Below are 23,204 nucleotides of genomic sequence, written 5' to 3' on the forward strand. Positions count from 1 at the left end.
AGGTTCTTTAGATGGTCTCAAACCTAACCTTCACTTACAGAGGGCAGATCTATCTTCTCCAGGTTCTTACCTTTGCTTTCTGCAGCTTGAGTGGTGCAGCTAGAGCCCATGCTGTTGAAGACTGAGGCAAAGAAGTCATTGAGCACCTCAGCTTTCTCTGTATCCCTTGTGACAAAGTCTCCAGTTTCCTTCTGGAGAGGGCCCACATCTTCTCTGGCCTTTCTTTTATCACTAGTACACCTGTAGAATTTCCTCTTGTTCCCCTTTATGTCCCTGGCTAGATTTAATTCTATCTGAGTTTAACTTTCCTAATTTGATCCCCAGCTGTTAGGAGAACTTCTTTGTAGTCCTCCCAGATAACCCATTCCTGCTTCCACTCCCTTTAGACTTTCTTTTTACGCCTAAGTAAGTCCGGGAGCTCCTTGTTGATCCACATAGGACTCCTGGCATCCTTGTGTGCTTTCCTCTTTATTGGGATGCACTGCTTCTGGAATTGGAGGAGATGGTCCTTGAATACCAACCAGCTTTCTTGGGCCCCCCTTCCCTCCAGGGCTTTGTCCAATGTCACCCTGTCAAACAGTTCCCTGAAGAAATTGAAGTCCACTCTCCTGAAGTCCAGAAAAGCAAGTTTGCTGCGCACCATCTTTGATGCCCTAAGCACCTTGAATTCCAACATGTTGCGGTCACTGCAGCGAAGGCTGCCCTTGAGCTTCATGTTATTCAACAGCCCCTCCTCATTGGTGAGGGCAAGGTTCAGCATAGCACCTTTTCTCAGGAATTCCTGTAACACTTGGAAAATTATCATCAGCACATTCGAGGAACCTCTTTGATTGCTGGTGCTCCGCTGTGTTGTCCTTCCAGCAGATACCAGGATGATTGAAATCCCCCATGAGAACCATGTTTTGTGAATGTGAAGCTGCTCCTATTTGTTTATAGAGGGCCTCATCCACTTGGTCTTCCTATTTGGGTGGCCTGTGGCAGAACCCCACTATGATGTCTCCTTCTCCTGCCTTCCCTTTAACCTTAACCCATAATCTCTCTGTCAGCTCTTCATCCGTCCCCAGATGGAGCTCTACGGTCATTGACGTAGAAGGCAAGAACCCCTTCTCCCTTGCCTGTCTTATCTAATGAGTTGATACCTGTCTATTCCTACATTTCAGCCGTGAGAGCCATCCCACCACACCTCAGTGATGCCAAAGACATCGTAGCTCTGTAGTTGTGCGCATACCTGTAACTCTTCTTGCTTGTTACATATGTTCCTTCATAAGAACTTCTAAGTGAAAAGCTGAAAGTTTCTGCTTGTTTCTCTTACCCACAATAAATCATTTAATTTAAATGGGTACTGATTTAGCTGATTTCTATAGTTTGTATTTTTCAATAAATGTTATTACAGTGATCCCACATGACCTCAGAAATCATTTCTCTGGGGATGCATATTCAAAACAGTGGAATGTATCACAAAAATGCCTGATATTGTAGTGATCACATCCATTATGTCCAAAAATTCAGTTTTCTACCAGCTTTAGCTCAGATACAGAATAATCACATTAGTCCAATTACTCATGATTTTTCCCATGGCTCATTAGCTGAGATCTCACCCTAGGATAATAACTCCTTGTTTTCCTCTGTTTTATGCTAAAAATTGCAATACACTAACCATTTAAAAACCTGTATATGGGTACAGCAGCGATTCAACATCAATCTCAAAACCTCCACAGTTGTTCTTGTCCAATCTACTACATCTCCCTTCCATACTAAGGAATGCTATGAGCTGCTATAAGTAAAGGTTATGTCCCAGAAATGAAAAGATTTTTTATCACAGTATCCTTTTCTTAGTAACTAATAAGAACAAATAATGTTTTATGCTTACTGTCTTTCCTTGTGATATTTGTAGGATCCGAATTAGCACTCTGAGATCCAGGGCTTTTGGCATGGGTCCAGGGAAGGGCCACAAAGATGACAAAAGGGCTGGAGCATCTCTCCTGTGAAGAAAGATTGAGTGATTTCAGCTTGTTTAGCTTGGAGAAGAGAAGGCTTCAGAGAGACCTCATTGCAGCCTTCTAGTACTTGCATGGAGCTTATAAGCAGGAGGGGAACTGATTTTTTACATGGTTTAATAATGATAAAACAAGGGAGAGTGGCTTTAAACCAAAAGAGAGGAAATTTAGGTTAGATGAGGAAGAAATAGTTTACTCAGAGGGTGTTGAGGCGCTGAAACAGGTTGCCCAGAGAAGTTGTGCATGCCTCATCCCTAGAGGCATTCAGAGCCAGATTGTTGTGGACCTGAGAAGCCTGGTCTGATGGATGGGTAGGGTTAGGGTGTTTGGAACCAGCAAGGTGTTTGGAAGAATCTGATCTTTGAGGTGCCTTCCAACCTAAGCATTTTTATGAATTTATGTTTTTCTGTCAAATTTAATTGAAATTGGCAGAGAGCTGAGCAGTGCAGTCGATACACTGGAAAGAAGGGAAGCCATCCAGAGAGACCTGGACAGGCTGGACAAGTGGGCCCACGAGAACCTAATGAGGTTCAACAAGGCCAAGTGCAGGGTGCTGCACTTGGGCCAGGGCAATCCCAGGTATTTATACAACCTGGAGGAAGAAGTACTTGAAAGCAGCCCTGCGGAGAGGGACTTGGGGGTCCTCGTGGACAAGAAGCTGGACATGAGCCAGCAGTGTGCACTGGCAGCCCGGAGGGCCAACTATGTTCTGGGCTGCATTAAAAGAGAAGTGGTCAGCAGGGAGAGGGAGGTGGTGGTCCCCCTCTACTCGGCTCTTGTGAGGCCCCATCTGGAGTGCTGTGTCCAGGCCTGGGGCCCCCAGCACAAGAAGGACGTGGAGCTCTTGGAACGAGTGCAGAGGAGGGCGACCAAGATGATCAGAGGGCTGGAGCACCTCTCCTATGAGGAAGGGTTGAAGGAACTGGGCTTGTTTAGTTTGGAGAAGAGAAGGCTCCGGGGAGTCCTCATTGCTTCCAATACTTGAAGGGAGCGTATAAACAGGAGGGGGATCGATTGTTTGTGAGGGTGGATAGCGATAGGACAAGGGGGAATGGTTTTAAGCTGAGACAGGGGAGATTTAGGTTAGATATTAGAAGGAAGTTTTTCACACAGAGGGTGATGACGCACTGGAACAGGTTGCCCAGGGAGGTTATGGATGCCCCATCCCTGGAGGCATTCAAGGCCAGACTGGACGTGGCTCTGGGCAGCATGGTCTAGTGGTTGGCGACCCTGCACTTGGCATGGGGGTTGAAACTCAATGATCTTTGAGGTCCTTTTCAACCCAAGCCATTCTATGATTCTATGATTCAGTGATATTGTGGAGAAGTGGACCTACTCAGCATAACATGATGTTGTGGCCATGCAAGTGGTCATACTTAGTGACACTTCCTTAACGCCTCAGGAAAGAAAGAAGGCATGCATTTATCTGATACAGCATGAGAAAAGACATCAGGATAAAAATAAAACTATTCCAAAATAAATGCAAGTCTACATAAACTTTACAAAAACTTAAAAGTAGTTAGAAGAAGGCTCCAAAGAAAAGACAGTGAAGGACTTGGAAATTCAAAATGCAAAATGTAATCTTACTGCACTTGCTGAGTAAGTACTTAATACTTTGGATAAAAACACTGTATTATTATTCTTCCCCCCTGTGGATTTTTCACCCTGTACCTAACAGCATATTAAATCATTATACAATAGTTTCTGATAGTGACCTTAAAATGATGCAACAGTATAATATTGCAGAAGGATAATTAGCATCTGGCTGTACTCAGTGATGAAGTAGCACTCCAGTTCTCCGAGGTTGAGAGCCACTGTTACAGATACTCTTTTTCTAACACAAGAGACACTTTTCAGTTTCACCTGCGGGAATGTTTTCTTAGAATTACTCAAGGCCTTGCTTCCAAAAACATCTGTTTGCCCCAGGAGCCAGAAGTACTGCTTCAGGGTTCTAGCACCTGAAAGTCACTGATTAAAAAAAAAAAAAAAAAGGACGATAATCAAATAATAACAACAACAACAACAAAAACCTCAGTAGTAAATTTTCTATTACAGAAGATATGAAGGAAGAAAATAGAATATTAATAGGGAGGATGAAGTAGGGGAGAACATAAAGGTGGTTTAAAGTTTGGATTTTTAGAGCTTTTTTTTAATGAAAATTATACTGAAGATAGTGAAGAGGAAAGGGAGAGTTTTGTCACTGGCTATCAAAGAGATGTAGATAACTAATTTGATCATAGTGTTTTAAAAAAGCTGATATTGTATTACAAAAATCTTATGCATACTTTTGAAGCACTGGTTTGTAACTATATGAGCTTTAAATAGAAATGCCCTTCTGAATCAGAAATAACTAGTCACCTCCCTTTGTGAGACGGTTGTTCTCATTCCGCAGAGAGGCACAGCTGAAACTGTAGTACATTAGGGCACTTCCAGTTTAATAACTCTGTCTTCCTTAATAAAGTTCAAATACCTGTCCTTGATAGCTGTTGTTCATATACTTTTTGGGTGTATAGCCAGAACATACTCAGAAGACAAATGCAAACTCCCATATGCTGTTACTGCAAATCTGTAGCAGTTTTGAATTTGAAAATTATCTCTTTCTATTGCATGCCTGTAGCAGCTCAGACCACCATGCTGTGAGCAGGGACACCACTGCTGTTTTAAAGGCTAGAGTCTGCTCCTCTATTACTTACTCTGCAGGTAAATATTCTTCAGTTTAGCAAGATACTGCTGATATCACATGCAGGAATAATAAGCTTAGGTGAGGCAGCTTATAGGTCAATTATTGTGTGCGTCTAGAGGGGAGGTATATGTCTGACTATCTCCCCAGTAATCATTAGGAAAATTAGTTTTTCTCCTTCCTACATAGATAAATATGTATAATCACACTGTATAGCATTTCTGTGTTTATCTCTGCTGTCTCCGTGGTGCTGTCCAATTCTTTCTGCAGTTTTTGGTCACTTGAGCCCCAGCTGACAGAACAGTATCAAATATAAATTTGTTTCTATGAAGTGCAAGTATACAAAATGACAGTAAATAAATAGATAAATACGTAAATAGGTAAATACATAAATAGTTCTGTAAATAGCCTGTTTTTGTTTTATTTTGAAGCAAATAGTGTTATCATTGCAATAGTTATTTTTAATGGATATCTTGCATTTTAACTCTGATTTCTCTTGATGTTTCAAGCTGTAATTAGTGCTAATCATCCCCTATCCCTGGTAAAATAACATAGTAAACTTCCATTGCCTTTCCAAACAAAAAGGTGTTATGCTTGCCAACTTCTTTATATTAATGCTTTCAGTCTTGAAAATGGAATGGAATCCACACAAATAAAGAGAAAATCTAAAGAAAGCACTTCTGGAAATCAGGAGTTGTTGGAAGCATTTCCATAAATGTGTGGGAATGGGTACAAAAGCTGTAAGACTACATTAACACAGTGTAGTAGACAAGGTTAAATCTAAGTACTAAGTTATTACAGTGAGGAGATTTGGGGGTCCAATTTAGCCAATCAGCTGGGACAATTACCCACTCTCGCTCAAGTCTTCCTTCCATGGAGGTCTTTGTGGTTGATCATTTTCACAACATGCTGGAGGAGGAGCAGAGGAGGAGGGACTGAACTCTTCTCTGGTGACAGTGACAGGATGCAAGGAAACATAACAGAGTGATATTATGGGAGAGTCAAGGTGGACATTAGGAAAAGTAATCCTCAGCATCCTCAGCAGAGGATGATGGGCATGGAACAGGCACCCCAGGGCAGTGGTCATGGCCTCAAGCTGCCAGAGTTTAAGAAACATTTGGACATGGTTTGAATTTTGGGTGGTCTTATGCTAAGCCAGAAGGAGGACTCAATGATCCATGAGAAGGACACATGACTACTCTTTCAGAGAAGAAATTCTTCCTAATAGCCAACCTAAACCTCCTCTGGCACAACTTCAGGCCATTCCCTCTAGTCCTATCACTAATCTATATTGGATTCCTAAATCTGATACTACTCATGACCACTTTGGACATTAAAAAAATTAAATCAAGCAAATCCATTTGTTATCATATTTTCCTCTCATTAGATGCTTTATTTACTTGTCTGATATTACTGAAATCTTAATTTAAGGTTTAAAGAGAGCAAAGATATTTTTGGTTGTGTTTGCTGCTTTGTTTAATATTTTGCATGCATCAAAACATGAGCAGAATAAATAAATTTCCTAGTGATGCACAAATGGAGGAAATGTTGAAGCATTATCTGGTAAAGTCCGAAGGAAAAGAAAGACTTACTTGTCTTATTTGATAACAGCTTGATTTTGAAGCATCCATGTGGCTACAGAAAAACGAATGCAGACCTAATAGATGTGAAGTAGTTGTCTATAATATTGGTAAAGAAAAACTAATGCTGTTATACAGCATTTGTGTTATCTTCCCTAGAATACTGAATTCAGTCTTGGCCACTTTACTCAAGCTTGGCTACAAAAAGAGAATGATCACTAAAGCTATGGAAATCCTGTTTCAAAAATGAGAGAGATCTTTAAGATCAGAAAGGAAACTTCTGGAGGAACCACAGGACATAATGGGTATCACTAAATGCTCTGTACCTCTATTTTTAGTTTCTAGAATTAAAAATCAACATATTAAATACATTCTGTATATCTGTCCCCCAGGTAACTACTTCAGCTCACAAGAAGTGCTTAAATCTCTGGAAGGACACTGGTAGAGTTTGCAAGACAGATGGTTCTCCAGTAGATGCTCCATAAAGATACTTAACCTTTAATCTGGATTCTGTCTTCTATTCCAAAATACCATCTAGCATGACTGACTGACGTAAAGCATCTATAGTATTAATCTTTCAGAAAACCCAGTCTATTTGCTAGGCAGATAAAGCAGTCCACGCATAAACTAGAAGTCATTCCACAAAAATACAAATAAATTACAACAGTGCAAGACTTGGAGGGAGGAGTTTTGAAGGCTTGTGCATTCTCTTTGGATGCAATATTGAAAACATGGACAATGGGGAATTTGATGACTCCAAGTCTATCATATAAATCTAGGAGCCAATGCCTTAATCATTCTTTGTGCCTGTATACAACAGAAAACTCAATACAAGGGAAAGCTCCAGAATTACTCCCCTGAGGTGTGAGGCTGTTCTTCCCTGCAGCTGTGATAGTGTTAATAGACATGCAGCTAATCCTTTCTTGGACTGTGACAGTACAGACCCTGCCTTCACATTCGCCTGTTTCTTCCTTTGTTTTCTGTTTAATTAATAATCATCAAAACGTGTCCGGATGGTTCTCCCCTCTCCTTTCCACTCTCTCTCAACACCCACTCACCCAGTAAGAGGGAGAGAAGAAAAAAGAAGGGGGAGGGAGGAGGGAGAGGGAAGATGCCAGCTTGAAATTAACGGAGACAATTGCAGTTGACATAATGATACCACATAATCCTAGCAATTAAGTCAAAGTGCAGCACAGCGAGTTCATTCTCAATGCTCACAGTGTTACTTCCCTCTTCCCCTCCCTGTCTTCCACTGCATATAGGAAACAAGGGATTACAGAAGGCACCATTCTCTTTAAGGAGCCTGTCTTTAAAGACTCTAGCTGTCCTGGCTGTCATATATGAATGTGCAAGCTAGACGCAGCCATCCATCCATTCAGTCCATTGGCTGACAGCAGATGACTTTGCACAGGAGTGGCACTTGGATTTACCCCGTGGGGGAGGGCTGAGGCTGAGGCTGTTCACAGCTGTGCCATCTGTTCCAATAATACCACATTACTCTCTAAACTCAGTAATGAAGGCTCTTGAGTAATCTTTCATCAGAATGACTTCATGGCATTAAAAATGCATTTCAATACATAGCTTGTTTAAATATTTAACCCTCTTTGGCTTTGAGGGATTGATTCAGATCTGCAGTGTTTATATGTGTAGGAAACATTGATTTTCATATGTAGGCTTGCATTAATACATGAAGACATGATCATGCACAGAGAAAGGGTGAACTATGATAAATGGACTCTTCAACTTTGGACTGCAAGTGGGGACAACTGGTTTTCTGGCTTTGATTTTCCTCAGTGTGAACCTTTCCTTCGGAAGAGATCTAGGTTGGACTAAATAAGCCAAGCACACCATGGACTAGGATCCAATTAGCTTTAATGGGCATTGTATCATTCTCATTTACCTGCCTCCCTCTACTTTCATTCATTGTCTCTCCCTGTCCTGATTTTCAACCCATCTGGCTCTGTCAGTTCAAACAGTATAGTTTTATTAATACATTTTTTTATCCTTCTTTCTTTCTTTCTTTCTTTCTTTCTTTCTTTCTTTCTTTCTTTCTTTCTTTCTTTCTTTCTTTCTTTCTTTCTTTCTTTCTTTCTTTCTTTNTTTCTTTCTTTCTTTCTTTCTTTCTTTCTTTCTTTCTTTCTTTCTTTCTTTCTTTCTTTCTTTCTTTCTTTCTTTCTTTCTTTCTTTCTTTCTTTTTCATGTGGCAATTTCTTTTTAGGTTTCTGACATTTTTAGCCAGCATAAGCATGTGCTGTTCTAAAAATGTCAGGCCTTATTATGGTTTGGAGGACCTGACACATACAGGGCTGTCAGTTCAGCTATTGCTGTGGAACCAGCTGATGCTGAGTGCAATGCTAAGACTTCTTCCACTTGTTGATAAGCCAAGGGGAGAGCTCCTTGGCACTGCCCATGGCTAGTAGTGACTAAGAATGAAACATTGCTCTAATAATCCCTCTCACTTTTTTGGCAAATAAATTTTGGAAAGATAAAGTGCTGATACTTGTATTGAACACCCTAACAAAGACACATTGGAAACACGAGCTGTGACAGAGACATTATTATCTAAGATAAGCCTTAATAAAAGCCATTGTGTGAGGATTAGCCAAGAGAAACTGGTAAAAATTATGGAAGATATGAAAGTCTAATCGATCATTAGATTAAACATGAGGTATCCAATATCATTTAACTTGAATATGATCATGAGTGTCAGTACTCATTTATCACTTCAAAAAAACCTTGCCTTCCAGAAGTGGTACATTTTTATCTTTTAGAAACCTCTCTGAGATATTGGTTCCCAGAATTTCTAGGTATGTTAACCTATAGGAGTTTTGGTAGCAAGTGCCAACAAATGCACTCTGCATGAACTCAGAGCAAAGAACTTGAGCTTTATGTACACTGTTTTTGCCGAACACAAGCCAGCTCCACAAAGAAAGTAATGGAGCTGTGTTTAGTATGATTTAAAGACCAAACAAAACCCTGTAAGTCACTTAAGAAACACCTGCACCAATCTGAAGAAGCCTGCCTAAAGGGCAATGACAGCTTAGCAAAGGTAGACTTGTTTTTGTGTTAGGCTTGTTGATGCCTTGCAACAACTGCAAGAGCAGTTAGAGAAAGTGAATGTTTTAATTTGTTTTCATTGTTGACCCTGTCAATGTCATCCTATGTTCCCTATGTATGGTGAAATTTGGAATATAATCTTCTGAGGTACATATGTTAGTAAGAGTAATCAAAGCCTCTGTGAATAGCTGGCCCCTTCCTCTGCCTCTTCCTCTGAAACATAAGTGATAAAAAGCACCAAAAAGATATTAATCATGAGTGAAATAGCTTAGCAGAGGAGAGATGAGAAATCATAGGTAAAGATGTAATATCTGAAGGTTATTGCATGTCTGTGCTTTTGACAGTAATGATTGGCTATTTAATTGAATGCATTTATCTTTTAAAAAATCCAAGAAGAACTGTCCTTTCCTAAATACATATATATTTTCTCCTGTGTGTACCCCTTCACATGTATGCATACACATATGCATATAAATGTATTCAGGCACACATAAGAAATATAGATACACGTGTATGTGTTTATACATTTGACCTATATATAAATCAGAGTCCGAAGGATTATCAGACATGCTGCTGGTTTTTTTTTTTTCAACTTATTTTAGCAATGCTAAATTAGTTAGTAGTTAAGAAGTATTAGGAGTTCTCGTGCAGTATTTTCTGTACTGCATTGTATTTTCACTTTTTTTCCTATGCAGGAGTTATTTGATTCATCCAATCCCTTTATTGTACAAGTGATAATAACAATAATTCATGTTAATAACATCAATTATCACAGACCACTCAAGCCCATCCTCTATACTGGACATTTAACCTTTCACATCCTCAACTTGCAGCTTTTGAACCAACTACCCTCATAAACTAAATCTTCATATTTTGTGAGGGAAGGAAAACTCATCATCATGGAATTGAACTGAGAAAAATAAAACGTTTGAAGATTTTTCTTGATGTTACAATTTCCTTTCCTTTTTCCAGTGGGGACTGTAACAGGTGTTCTTGGCTTGCTACCCAGGTTTTTAGGATGTCAATTTTACTGTCACTCTTATACTAAAGTCTGAGCTAGAAAACTATCTTTTCTTTCTGGAGTTAGGTGAATTCTTTGAAACTGTCTCACTTTGCCCAAAATTCAAGTAGGAATCTGACCAAGTTGCAGGTGTTGTTGTTGCAACTTACATAACTACAGTGACTTTAAGGCAGACATCAAGTGCTGTGTGGATTTTGCTTAGTTGCTTCTCTTTTGTACCTATAATATTTGTCTTCATGAAAGAGAAACTCACATGCAGGATAGGTTTTGCCCATGGAACATGTTGCCTAATGGAATTAAATTTGTCACAAGCCTTATACTTTTTCCATTCAACAAAAACTTTCAGATACTTCGGTACTGAAAGCAGGACATGATGGGAAGCCTAACCTAGTGGTTGGCAACACTGGCCATGGCAGGGGAGTTGGAACTAGGTGATGTCTAAGGTCCTCTCCAACCTAAGCTACTCTGTGATTCCAGGAAGACTGGAGAAAAACAAAACAGAGAGTTCTAGGTTTGTCCTGCATTTTGAGACTCTCTTGTTTGTTTTGTCTGATGTATGAAATAAGGCTATGGTAGAAAGTTAACAGCAAAGCAGTTTATGGTAGTTCATGGGCCAGAATAATAAAATAGGAGACACTACTTTCAGAGAAGTCTTCATGTATCTCCCACTATCTCTAGTACCTTCTAAAGAACTCATCTTTTCAATTAAGAAAAATAATTAGACAAAGGTTCTAACTGATTTCAAAAATGTTTATCAGAAGAATATGCTTTAGGACCAGTTGGGATACTAGAGTATTGAAACTAAGACTCACATAGTGTTTCACCTTCATTAAAGTTGCCTGATGCAGCATAACTGCATTGTTTCTAGGAATAGCAAGTGTGTAATACCATCATAAGCTGTATTTATCTTGCAAAAATTATGTTGTGAAAAAAAGTACAAATGAAAGCAAATCTGTTGGAGAAGCCACAGCATTTTGAAGGCAAAAATATACAGAAATCAACCTGCAGTATAAACTACTTCCAAAAATCATAATTCCTCCATATCTATAGTTTGTGGTGTTATGGATCATTCATTTTACCTGGTGGATGATATTCCACCTAGATAGTTTGACCTTGGTATCTTTGCTTTCCTTTGAACTTCCAAAGGGATTTTTTCTTATTTGGTACCTTTTCTTTCAAACTAGACAGTATTCACATTGAGCTCCAGAACAAAAAGTATTTTAAGGATTTGAATGCCTGCCTCTAAATACAACTATCCTTTTTAAAATAGAAAATTGCAAATATTGGTCTAATTGATGTATTTAAAAGTTAGAAGCATAAGTCTGACCAGCCATCTAGGGTCCTAACACATACAATGGATAGAAACCAGCACTTCTCAAGGAAAATAGTAACTGGATCCATGTGGCAGCTGCCATGCACATTTTCCACAGAAAATACAATGTTATGCAAGTCTTCATTGTAAAAGAGTGATTTGTTCAAAAAACATGCATTGAATTAATGGCAGAATAAAATACAGGTTCTTTGAATTCTACATCTATATCACAGTCATTAGGGCAGGCTGCCCAATGACTGCTTGGTACAAAAGACTGCAGTACCAAACAGTCTCACATAGACATATCAGTTGTTCAGATAAATTATTAAGTTATGTTCAAGAATAAGGATTTAGAGCATAAAATCTAAATAAAATTCATAAGAGTTATTTTGCTTGCCTGAATGAGCTCAAGGTTCTTCTATATATAGTTGCTTTAATCAGCTGGAAGGTATCTTCAGTGTCGTTAATTGTTGTATTTGGGTATGTCTTACCTGCAAAATTTCTGAGTGTATCAGCTACTTCATAATATATATGCATATATCCAATCTATCAAAAAGATGTTTGGCTTTCTTGCTTGTTTTAATGCTATGTATCACTACAATAACTAGGAACGCATAAGATAGGAAGTCAAATTTATCATGGGATAGTTTCCCCTGTTGTCATAGGAATCTGTTATTATACAATGTCATTAACACACTGGTCATGTTTAAACTTAAAACAAAAGCCGGCAGGGAAAAATAGCTAACGAATCTCATTTTACCTAGGTCACTGTTCCTTCTAGAATACTCTTCCAGAATAGCAATTCTCTGGTATTTATCAATTCCCCTCACTTCCAACAGAAGTATTTTTGATTAATCAATTTTTTTAAATGTCTTAGTTTACCAGGGCATTATTAAAGCCGAGTGAACAACTATGAGAGTCATCAACTGTTCAGTGAAGAACAGTTAATCTCCTCTTTTCTTTCATATTTCTGATCTAAACAAGACAAACTATTTTTATAAAATAAGTTGTTCTTTTCCTATGTCATTTCTGGAGCTTCTCAAATAATTTGTCTAATTTGACATCTATCTTCCTTGGACAAATGTGGCAAAATCTGTAAGTAGCTCTCCAAAATCCTGCATGAGTTGCATTAATGCTCTCTTAATTTTATTTTACTTTTTGAGTTATAGATGTATAAATTCAGCTTCTCTCTTTCTTTTTTTTTCAGGATTGCTTACCATTCTGGGGGATTGTCACAGAGATCTTCTCAACACTTACATAGTATTGGATGCATCTTTATGTTATAAAGGTTCTTCTTTCTCCCTCAGAAAAAATATAGTTTTCGCAATCCGTGATGCAATCCAACAGAAAACCACTGAGACCTCAGTGAGAAATGTAATTTTATTGGGAGATGGTTAATTTTTAAGACAGGACAGAAGGATATTAAGGAGGAGGTGATATTCAGCCTCAGTAAGAGGCTTTGGTGATATTCAGAATATAAAATGAGGGCTAGAGAGAGAATTCTAACTGAAAAGGCAAAGCTTTCAGCATTGATGGAGCCAGAACAAAGTTCTTGAGGTCATGTAAAACATCATGTCTATCACCACCATAGGTATCCCTTCTTTCGTCAATTTAATCATTTGCAGACTCATTAGATTGGGGTCAGTATCTTCTTACCCTATAAGCATCAGCTTGGGTTTTTTGTTTTGTTTGGTTTGGTTTTTGTTTGTTTTTTGTTTTATGATACTAAAGGACATGAAAACTAGAACACATAAATTTTGATTTGCTTGTTAGGAACTAAAACACAGAAACTTTGCAGTATGTTAAAGTAGGAAGGGATAAAGCAAACCCTTTAAAGTATACTTGTGCCTTAGACAAGTTTGAAATCTTGACAGGCCACTTCCACTCCTGACTGCACAGGAACAGAACATCTAAACACTAAGTGAAACCTTGCACGTGTTGGATTTTTGCAGGGGATGTCTACTATTTGCAGGCCCTGACTGAATTTCCAGAAGAAACCTAGCAGGTTATTTCAGTTGTCAGCCCCAAAGAGGTAAAGAGCATTCATAAACCTATTGTTCACGTTTACTGATCTCTTGCCAATGCAATTCTATGAATATTGCTCTTATTTATCTGAATGTATTTTGATTTAGCATCTTATTTTATTTCATTTTATCTATACATGTATTTTTATTTATTTATTTGGTTGGTTGGTTTACACAGGCAGGCTAAATAGCAAGACAGTGTTTATAACTCTGTCCTCACCCTGTCCTCACAAGTGACACTGTGAATGGAAATCTCAGCATAGCCAATGCCTACACTGACGTCAACAATAATTGCATTAATACCAAGTCATGACAGTCTCATTGGAAATTTACCCTGGAAACACAGCATAGGAGCTGAGTGCCATTGTTTCATAAAAAATAAAGAAACCTATAATTTTATTGAAAGCACAAGGGCACAAAAATGATATTGTTTAGAAACTACTTGAAATAATAGCCATCATATCACCAGGCTTGTCAACCTTTATGTCAGTGCAAGAAAGCTGCAAAGAAAACAACCTATAAGCACTCAGACAATTATAACATTGGAGTTGAGAGGTTACACAGGGTCTCAGGAAGAATCTTCCAGCTGCTGTGTTTTTGAATCACTTGCCTGGCTTTGTTTAAATTCAGAGCTAAGGTGAAGAGGTAGTAAAAAAGTTGTTAAATGATGTAGAGAAAGCAAATTAAGACGAATCTTAACATATACACATTTTAACTTGACACCATTTAGATATTTAGTGAATCTAAATAAGAAATATCTGATATGTACCAGAATAATTGATCTAACTGAAAAGATAAAGATCCTAAAACACATTTTAATCATGAGAACTCAATGAAAAAAGAAATCATTTGGGCTTTTCTCAGTATTACTGTCTTACTTAGAGCTGATCTGAGAAAATTGTGCAGTAATGTCATTGATATTCAGTGCTGTTGTGTGCAGAATCACATGTCCTTGGATAGACATTTCATACATGTGCACATGTCTGCGTCACTGTGGGCACAGCAGTTTATCATGGTGACACACTGGAAAAGGTTGCCCAAGGAGGCTGTGGAAGCCCCATCCCTGGAGGCATTCAAGGCCAGGCTGGATGTGGCTTTGCGCAGCCTGGTCTAGTGGTTGGCGACCCTGCACACAGCACGGGGGTTGAAACTAGATGATCACTATGGTCCTTTTCAACCCAGGCCATTCTATGAGTCTATGATTCTTTGATTCTATTAAACTTTCTGCAGAGCACCATGGAACTCTTAAAAGATAACAAAACTTGGAGCAAATTTTCTAGCAAACTTACCTTTTGAGCTTCACATCTGTGCCTGTTAAGGCACACAGTGAAAATATTTTATCTGAAATTGATGAATTTCCATTCCATGCAATGTTTATGTTTTTCTTTTGACAACAATTTCTGAAAACTACCTGAAATTTCATTGAAAGTAATACACAGGATGTCATGGTTTTATGATTTTCGGTTATTGGTATTCCACATCATAACATCATGTAGTGAATGTACCTGGTTGTCAGAAGAGCAGAGCTACTACATTCCCCAAGGTACTTTGCTCCTCTGTTACCATTTCCAGACAGAGGGAAAAGATAAAAGCTTGCAGATCATGAGACCTCGTCCCCTTTTCCGCCCGTCTCTCATCCTGGCAGCACCTCGCTCCTCAGCCGTCTTATTGTCGTACTACCGAGTAAGGCCTACCCTGATTTTGGACATTCTCTCTCTCTGTATTGGATTTTCCAAGCTGAGAGAGAGAGTTTCCAAAATGAAAGGGAGAGTTTCCAAAATGAAAGGGAGAGTCTCCATCAGAAAGTACTGAACGTGCAAGAGTGTCTCCAAGCTGAGAAAGAAAATCTCCAAGCTGAAAGAAATAATCTCCGATTTCAGGAAAACATCTTCCAATCGGAGCAAGACACCTTCCAAAATGAGCGGGACACTCTACAATCCAAGCTTAACAGTCTCCAAACAGAACAAGACAACCTTCAATCTCAGCAAGACTCTCTCCAATCCAAACTACACAGACTTCAATCCGAGTGAGACGTAGTGTGTTGTTTTGCATTCCGATACCTTATTTAGTAAATTAGTTTGTTTCTCCTCAGATTGCTGCCACTGTTCATTGCTCTCAGGCCCATCTCCTTACCCTTTTTCCCTTTTCCCTTTTCCCGGGGCGTGGGTCCCCCGTCCCATTCATCACGGAACCGGGCCAAACACCCGTAAACCGTTTGACACAGGAGAACTAATTTCCTGGCTAGAATTATAAACAAACAAACAAACAAACAAACAAACAAATAAATAAAATATTTACATTTTCCCTGTGGTAAGAAATAGTTTTAATTCTCAAATCTTCAATTCTGCTTCTTGACTAACTTCCAATCATTTCACTTAATTTTACTTAGCAAAAATTTACTTCCTGTGGAGTTTTTCAGACTATGTTATTTGAAGAAAAATATCTTCTACTGAATGAATTCTTCAAATATTTCAAGTTACATTTGTTCTACAGAGTATGGTATATAAAGCCTAGTATATGACATAGATTTTTCCTGCCTCCAGTACATTGCGCTGATACATTGAAACGTGAGAATTACAAAAGGAAAATATCTACTTTCAGATGAATGAAAAAAAAAAAACCTAAAAGGAAAACAGAATACAAACAGAAGCAATGGGAAGAATTGAAGGTCTTTCTAGGTCCTAATACAAACCTTGTCGAAAACTGAGAAACACAGTGATACCATTTAATCGTCATGTGCATTTATTTTGTTATTATTGTCATTTTATGTATTTTAATTGGAGCTTTAGAATCCAAACCTTTCACAATTTACATATTTTCTATCTGTTGGCATGGACACCGACTACCATGGAACTGTAGCATTGTGTGTCAACACAAACTTTACTTTTTTTTTAAACAGTTGTAATGATTGGATGAGTGTTTACCTTCTACAGGGAAAATGAAACAACTGACTCTATTGTTTCTAAACAAGTCAAAAGATTAGCTGAAGTTCACTTCAGGATCACTGTGAACTTGATTTTGAATTGTGTCAGAAAATACTTTGTTGTGACTCACACTAAACCTGATGGATCTTAGGGGTCTGGAACATCAATCGGAAAAACATGAACAGAGAAGGTCAGCTCAAATTCTAATACTTTCCATTACTGAAAAAGAGGAGATAGAAATCCAAGAGGGTCAGTTTATGACTGATCTAATTCAAAAAAGTAGAAATGAAAGTCTGAAGTGTGCATTGTCTCAGAAACACAGACTGGAAGATATCTCATAGACTCATGTATGACTTAGATTAGAAGCAATCTTATAAATCATTAAGTTCCAAATCCCCTTCCATGGCCTGGGTTGCCAGCCACTAGATCAGGCTGCCCAAGATCCCATCCAATCTGGCCTTTAACACCTCCAGAGATGGGGCAAACCTCAACCTCTCTGGGCAGTCTTTTCAAGTATCTTATCACAATCAGAGTAAAAAAATTATTCCTAATATCTAATCTAAATCCACATTCTTTCAGTTTAAAGCCATTCCTCCTGATTCTGTCACTATCATATCATGTAAGAATCACAGAATTGCAGGGATTGGAAGGGACTTTAAGAGACCACTGAGTCCAATGCCCCTGCCAAAGCATGCACACTACAATAGGTCTCACAGGTAGGCGTCCAGACAGGTCTTGAATATCTCCATAGAAGGAGATTCCGCAACTTCTCTGGGCAGCCTGTTCCTGTGCTCTTTCATCCTTACCATAAACAAGTTCTTCCACATGTTAGTATGGAACTTCCTATGTTTAAGTTTTAGGCCATTATTCCTTGTCCCATCACTACACAACACCGAGAAGAGCCTGGACTCATCCATTTGCCTCCCACCTCCCTTTAGATATCTATAAATGTTTATCAGATCCCGTCTCAGTCTTCTTCTCCCCAAGCTGAACAAACCCAAGTTACTCAGCCTTTCCTCGTATGGGAGTTGCTCCAGGCCCTTAATCATCTTTGTGGCCTTCCGCTGGACTCTTTCTAGGAGATTCTTGTCTTTTTGGAACTGGGGAGCCTAGAACTGGAGACAGTATTCTAAATATGGCCTCAACAGAGCAGAGCAGAGGGGGAGGATCACCTCCCTTCCCCTGCTGGCCACGCTCTTTTTAATGCACTCCTTCTTGGCCACAAGGGAACACTGCTGGCTCATGTCTAACTTGCTGACCACCAGGACTCCTACATCCTTCTATGCAGACCTAATCTCCAGCAGGTCATCTCCTAACCTGTACTAATGCTGTAGTTATTCCTCCCGTGGTGCAAGTATCATCAGGTGTTATATCTTCACTGGAAATATTATGTTACAGTCTCTTTAAAATAGGTTTTCTTTCTTTTAAAAGTGTTTAGATTTTTTTTTTTTTTTGTCATTCTTTTCAATCCTTACTTCTGTTTGAAGCCTGATTGCCAGAAACTTTCTTCTATTGTCCAATTTCAGTGCATTATTTCCTTCACAATATAATGGATGTCTCTTCATGACCCACCAGTGCATACCAATGCCTTGGTAACATTTACATATCCAGAAATATATGCCAGGAAATCAGCATAAAACTGAATGATGGCTGCCATGGAACTGTTGCATTGATGTAAATCAACAGCAGCACCAACAATAATTGTGACATGTCATTCTTATCCCTTGTTATTAGATCTGTGTCATCATATCTGTTGAAACCACCCCCAGGCTACTGTGGCTCCATGAATTGCTGCTAATTCCATTTTGTAATGATACTGGGACAAATTTAATCACTTCAAAGGCTGAGGATGACAAAACTTTATTTAACCTAGAGGCACAGGAATCTGCATGTCTCAACCTCCAGCTCTCACAAGAAGCCACGCCGATATTTTTTTCCCAGCTTTGAGGCATCCATCTGCCTGCACGCATTGCTTTTTTTGTGTAAACAAGAACTAGCACCCAAGGGTCCCACTCTCTTATTGCCCTCTCGTCAGTGATGGTCACTGTTTGATTCTTGAGAGCAACAGACTCTGACGTGCAGCCTGAAGAACCAATTGTTCAGTATTATACTTCAGGGAAAAAGGGGTGAGAATACCTCTCATCTTTCTTAAACAATTCAAGCCCTGAAGCAGGAGGGTTGAGGTCCCCTGTTGTTTTATCCTTGCTAGTGTCATTCATTCATAACTACTGGATTTTTCATGATGCTTCACCCTGTGAGACTACACTTTGGCTTCATTGAATATACATCTTATTCTGGTAGAGTCAAGTGTTTACTTTAAGCACTCAAGGAAAGGCTTTACAGTAGATGACCCAGGCTCTCACTCAAGTATTGATCCAAATACCCCTTATTCCAATCACACAAACATTTACTGTGCAACTTAAACTGAGAAATTTTTACTCTTTCAATCTTCCTTTCAAAGTTTTGGTTTAGTGTATGACTTGGTTCAACTTGCATGTCAGATCTTGGAAAATTCACCATTCCAATCCATAAGACTTGATCTGCATGTAGAATTGTTTGTCTGAGTACATTTTATTCAGGTTTTCTAAGTAAATGAACCTGATAAAATAACATTCTGTCATTACATTTAATTCCATGTGTACATGTTTGTCTGTTTACCTATGTGTCAACATTCCCTCTTCAACAGCTTGTGAACTCGTTGCTCAGTTGTGTTCACAACTGTTAGAGAAGACTTTTATTAAGTTGTAATATGTTTCATAAAAATAATGGCTGGCAAAAAAGAAAAAAAATCTTATTAATCCATATCATCTTCTGATGAGTAAGATCATGAAATATGTTCTTAAGAATGCCAACAGAGTCCGTATGGAAAGGACCAAGTTATGACCCTGCAACAGTAAATATGGCAGTGAATGATCATTCTTTATAAAATAACTGGCCATGGATATTTTCAAGTTCAGACATGAAACAGAAAGCCAGAGTATACATGGATTTCTTACTTATGCTGCCCACATGCCTCTTTGGTATCATTTGATACATGATTCAAGACCAGATCTTTGCACTCTTCCTTCAGAGATCAAGAAACAGGCACGTGTTGGTACTTTCATAGCTCTATAAAGGGAGAAGAGCAAGTTATCTGAGCTGTCATCCTTCCTTAGCCTGATTGGGATCAGACCCATTATAGCAATTCTTGGTTTTTATATGGCACTTTTCAATCTTAGATTTCACAGCACTGTTCAAGGAAGTAAAAGAGGCTTTGACAAAACCACATTCCCATCAGGAATGCACAGTTCAGTCAGAAATGAAACACTTTACAAAATTGGGTCAGCTTCAATATAATATTATTCTGAAGAAAAATGGAATAAAAGCTCTCACAGTTCAAAATACTACATTTTGACACTGTTAAAGTAAGCTATTTCTTTCTTTTTTTTTTGTCTCTTTCTTCTGAAATTACTTTCCATTTCTGTGTTTTAATATTGCATAACACACCATACAATACCATTCCAAACCATACTACATTATAATATAAATGATAAAAGTCAATTGTAATGTTTCAAATGTCTCGTAACAATCTAAACCAGATTTTTTTCTTGATGAGAAATTAACAATTTCAGTTCTCCTTTCAAGTCATACACAGCTGAAATTGGCAATTCTGTCAGTTTTCATTACGTTGTAATTACATCTTATGTATAACCAGAGCAAAGTATACTTACATTTATTCCTATTCTACAAATGTGAAACTTGAGTCATGGAGAAGAAAAGAACTGAAGCTCAGTAGACAAAGCTGGGCTAGTAATTCTAGCTCTGAATAGAACAAAAAATCCTAAATGATTCCCAATTTCAAATATTTTTCTTGAAACTCATAGTAATCAAAAAAACTCTTTTTTTTTGCTTTAATTTTGTTTTTTGTCTCCCTAAATGGATCAAATCTAGAACCTATAGTAGTACAAAATTTAGAAAAGTGATCTAATGTGTCAAAGAGGGAAAGTCCAAGGATAAAAAATATGTTTAGAATTAAGCAAAATTGCATTAAGGAAACTTCATTAGAACTCTAAAGTTTAAAAGTTGAGTTATGTGAATTTTTAAGTGACAAATATTCAATCTGAATATTTCCGTTAACATTCCCCTATCTCAGCACTTTGTTCTCTGCAGGATTTAAATTACAACTTGTCTATACACTTATGACAAGAAATAAGATCGTTGAGCGAAATGTGCTGTAGGATTTGAGATTTGATATTGGAATTTTCAAGAGCAGAATTCTGATCCACACTGAACAGATATAATAAACTAATAATATTTGAAGAAAATTCAGGAGAGCAAATCATGACCTGTAAAGAGAGGGACATCAATGTACAAGTGTGACCGGGAAGCCTGATTATTAAACTTTGTTGAACTTCTTCAGCTTGTATGTTAAGAAAAGGAGTCAGACTGCTAGCAGTAAATTGTGTGGCCATCATTTTACTTAACGTTTATTTTTTTTTTTAGAAAATCTTTTTTTTTTCTTGATTTATGTTTTTACATAAAACATTTGATTTTTTTCTTTTTAAAAATTATTCAAATAAAATTATCTCAAGATTCCTTAGTTTCAAATTTTGTTTTTGAAGATTCAGGAGGCACATTTATTTCATATTATAATATATTTGAACATTTTTATTTTAAGATTATTAAGCTAAAGCTACATCTAGCTTACCAAAAATCTTTTGCACAAGTTTTGTCGAGGTATCATTCAAGCAAGAAATCAGCTCTTTCTATTCCTTTTTCAGTGTTTGTTCCATCTTTCTATTCTTTCATGTTCTCTAGGATATGTAAAATGAAGAGGATACATCTTGCACTCTTCATTTTAAATTATCTATGGTCTGTACTCTTCGAGTATCCTTATATCATGTCAGTCTAAGCTGAATACATACAGCAAAGCTTGTAAGTGCGTTTTACCAAATATCTCTAAATTCGTACAGTCTTGGTGCAAAGGTGCAGATGTGGACCTGAAGCTGTTTATTGTCCAGCACACTTCTAGATTCAGTTCCCAAAGTGGAGGCTGATAAGTGTTTATACACACATACAGATAGAGAAAAGTGTCACAACGTGTGTAAATGCTGGTGCATAGCATACATATTTGTGGAGATATTTAGGTGTGAGTTAAGAAGGGACAGGTTTTCATTTGAGTACACAATTAAAACATTTTCCAGCAATTATTTTTAATTCACCTACATAGAATACTTAAAAGCTCTTGGTGAAATACTGCTTTACATGTACATTTTTCACTGTACTATAAAGGAAAAAAAAAAAAAAAGCACTTTAGATGACAGTAAACTTCCCATGATAGAAAGAAGCATTAAATCTGTCCATTTTAAAACTCATCTTTACAGCCAATGTAGGTGGTATTTACAGACTAAAGAGTGGTGACATTTACAAAAGAAAGATGTTTTAGCTGTAGATCAAAGCCTTACATTGGAAGACATTCCTCCATTCTGAAGTCACTATGGACAGTATTCCAACTGTCTAGACTCAATTTCAGAGCACAAAAAGGATGTAGCCCGCTGCATTCTGAATGGGTAGTAGTGCCCACTGGGAAGACTTAATTCACTTTCTAGTTCAGACACTTCTAGACTTTAACTGTCTTCCTATGTAGTAATCAGGGGAATAGAAATGTCCACTCTTCTTATATGGTCAATAATAAGAAGTAAATATCTTAGTGAAGTATTCTGAATTACTTGTCTGACATCCACTTTTTATGGGCTGAAGAATTTTAATTTGGCAACTAAGATAATTGTTCTTAATAGGCTCCTAATATTTTTCCTCCTAATCATAAGTTATCTGTCTGACTAACAGACAAAAACAAGATTTTTTTTTTCATGTCAAAATGTTTGCAGAATTTATAACTGTCCTATATTTTAAGCTAGTAATTACTTCTAGGCTAAGAGTACAATTGAAATGTCATTTTTGACATCTGTCACATTCTTCCCTTTCTTCTGCCTGTGCAATCAGATTTGATTCAACACAATCACATGCAGTTGTAATTTTCTGGATTTCTGGCAATGCCATCCATACTATTTAGCATGGAAGAGATTAATGATACATAGACTTTGAGGGGATCAGCTCTAAAGCAGAAGCTTGATCCAGAGGACCTTTCCAAGAGAGGCAGAAATGGGGTAAAAATCACAAAGTCAGAACTGCAGGGAGCTAGAGGGAGCCCCAGCACCCAACAAGAGGGAAGCGCAGAGCCCTTGACAAGAGACAGCTCTGACCCAGCGTAGGTGGGACCATGAGTGATGGTAGCCAAACCTCCACTCATAAAAAAAGCTACCCCTACAATGTATGGTGACCAGGCCTGTGGGGCAGTAAAGGCAGGCTGGGCATGCAGGCAGGGCATGCGGGGAAGGCAAGCAAGCTGCAGACTAGAGTTCAATTGGTGATTATCACCCATAAAGTACAGGGTCATCATCCTCTGCAAGATTCTCACCCTCCAAGAACAGAGACCCTTCTCATGGTATCCACCCAAAAGAGAAGTCTACACCCATCAGAAAGGTTGTAGAAACCCAGACTTAACTCCCTTGCCAACATGCAGCCATTCAGGCCTCCAGTTGCAGAGGGTGCCTGGGCCTCTCACTGGCA

Source organism: Numida meleagris, chromosome Z, assembly GCF_002078875.1.
Source record: "Numida meleagris isolate 19003 breed g44 Domestic line chromosome Z, NumMel1.0, whole genome shotgun sequence".
Taxonomy (NCBI): Eukaryota; Metazoa; Chordata; class Aves; order Galliformes; family Numididae; genus Numida; species Numida meleagris.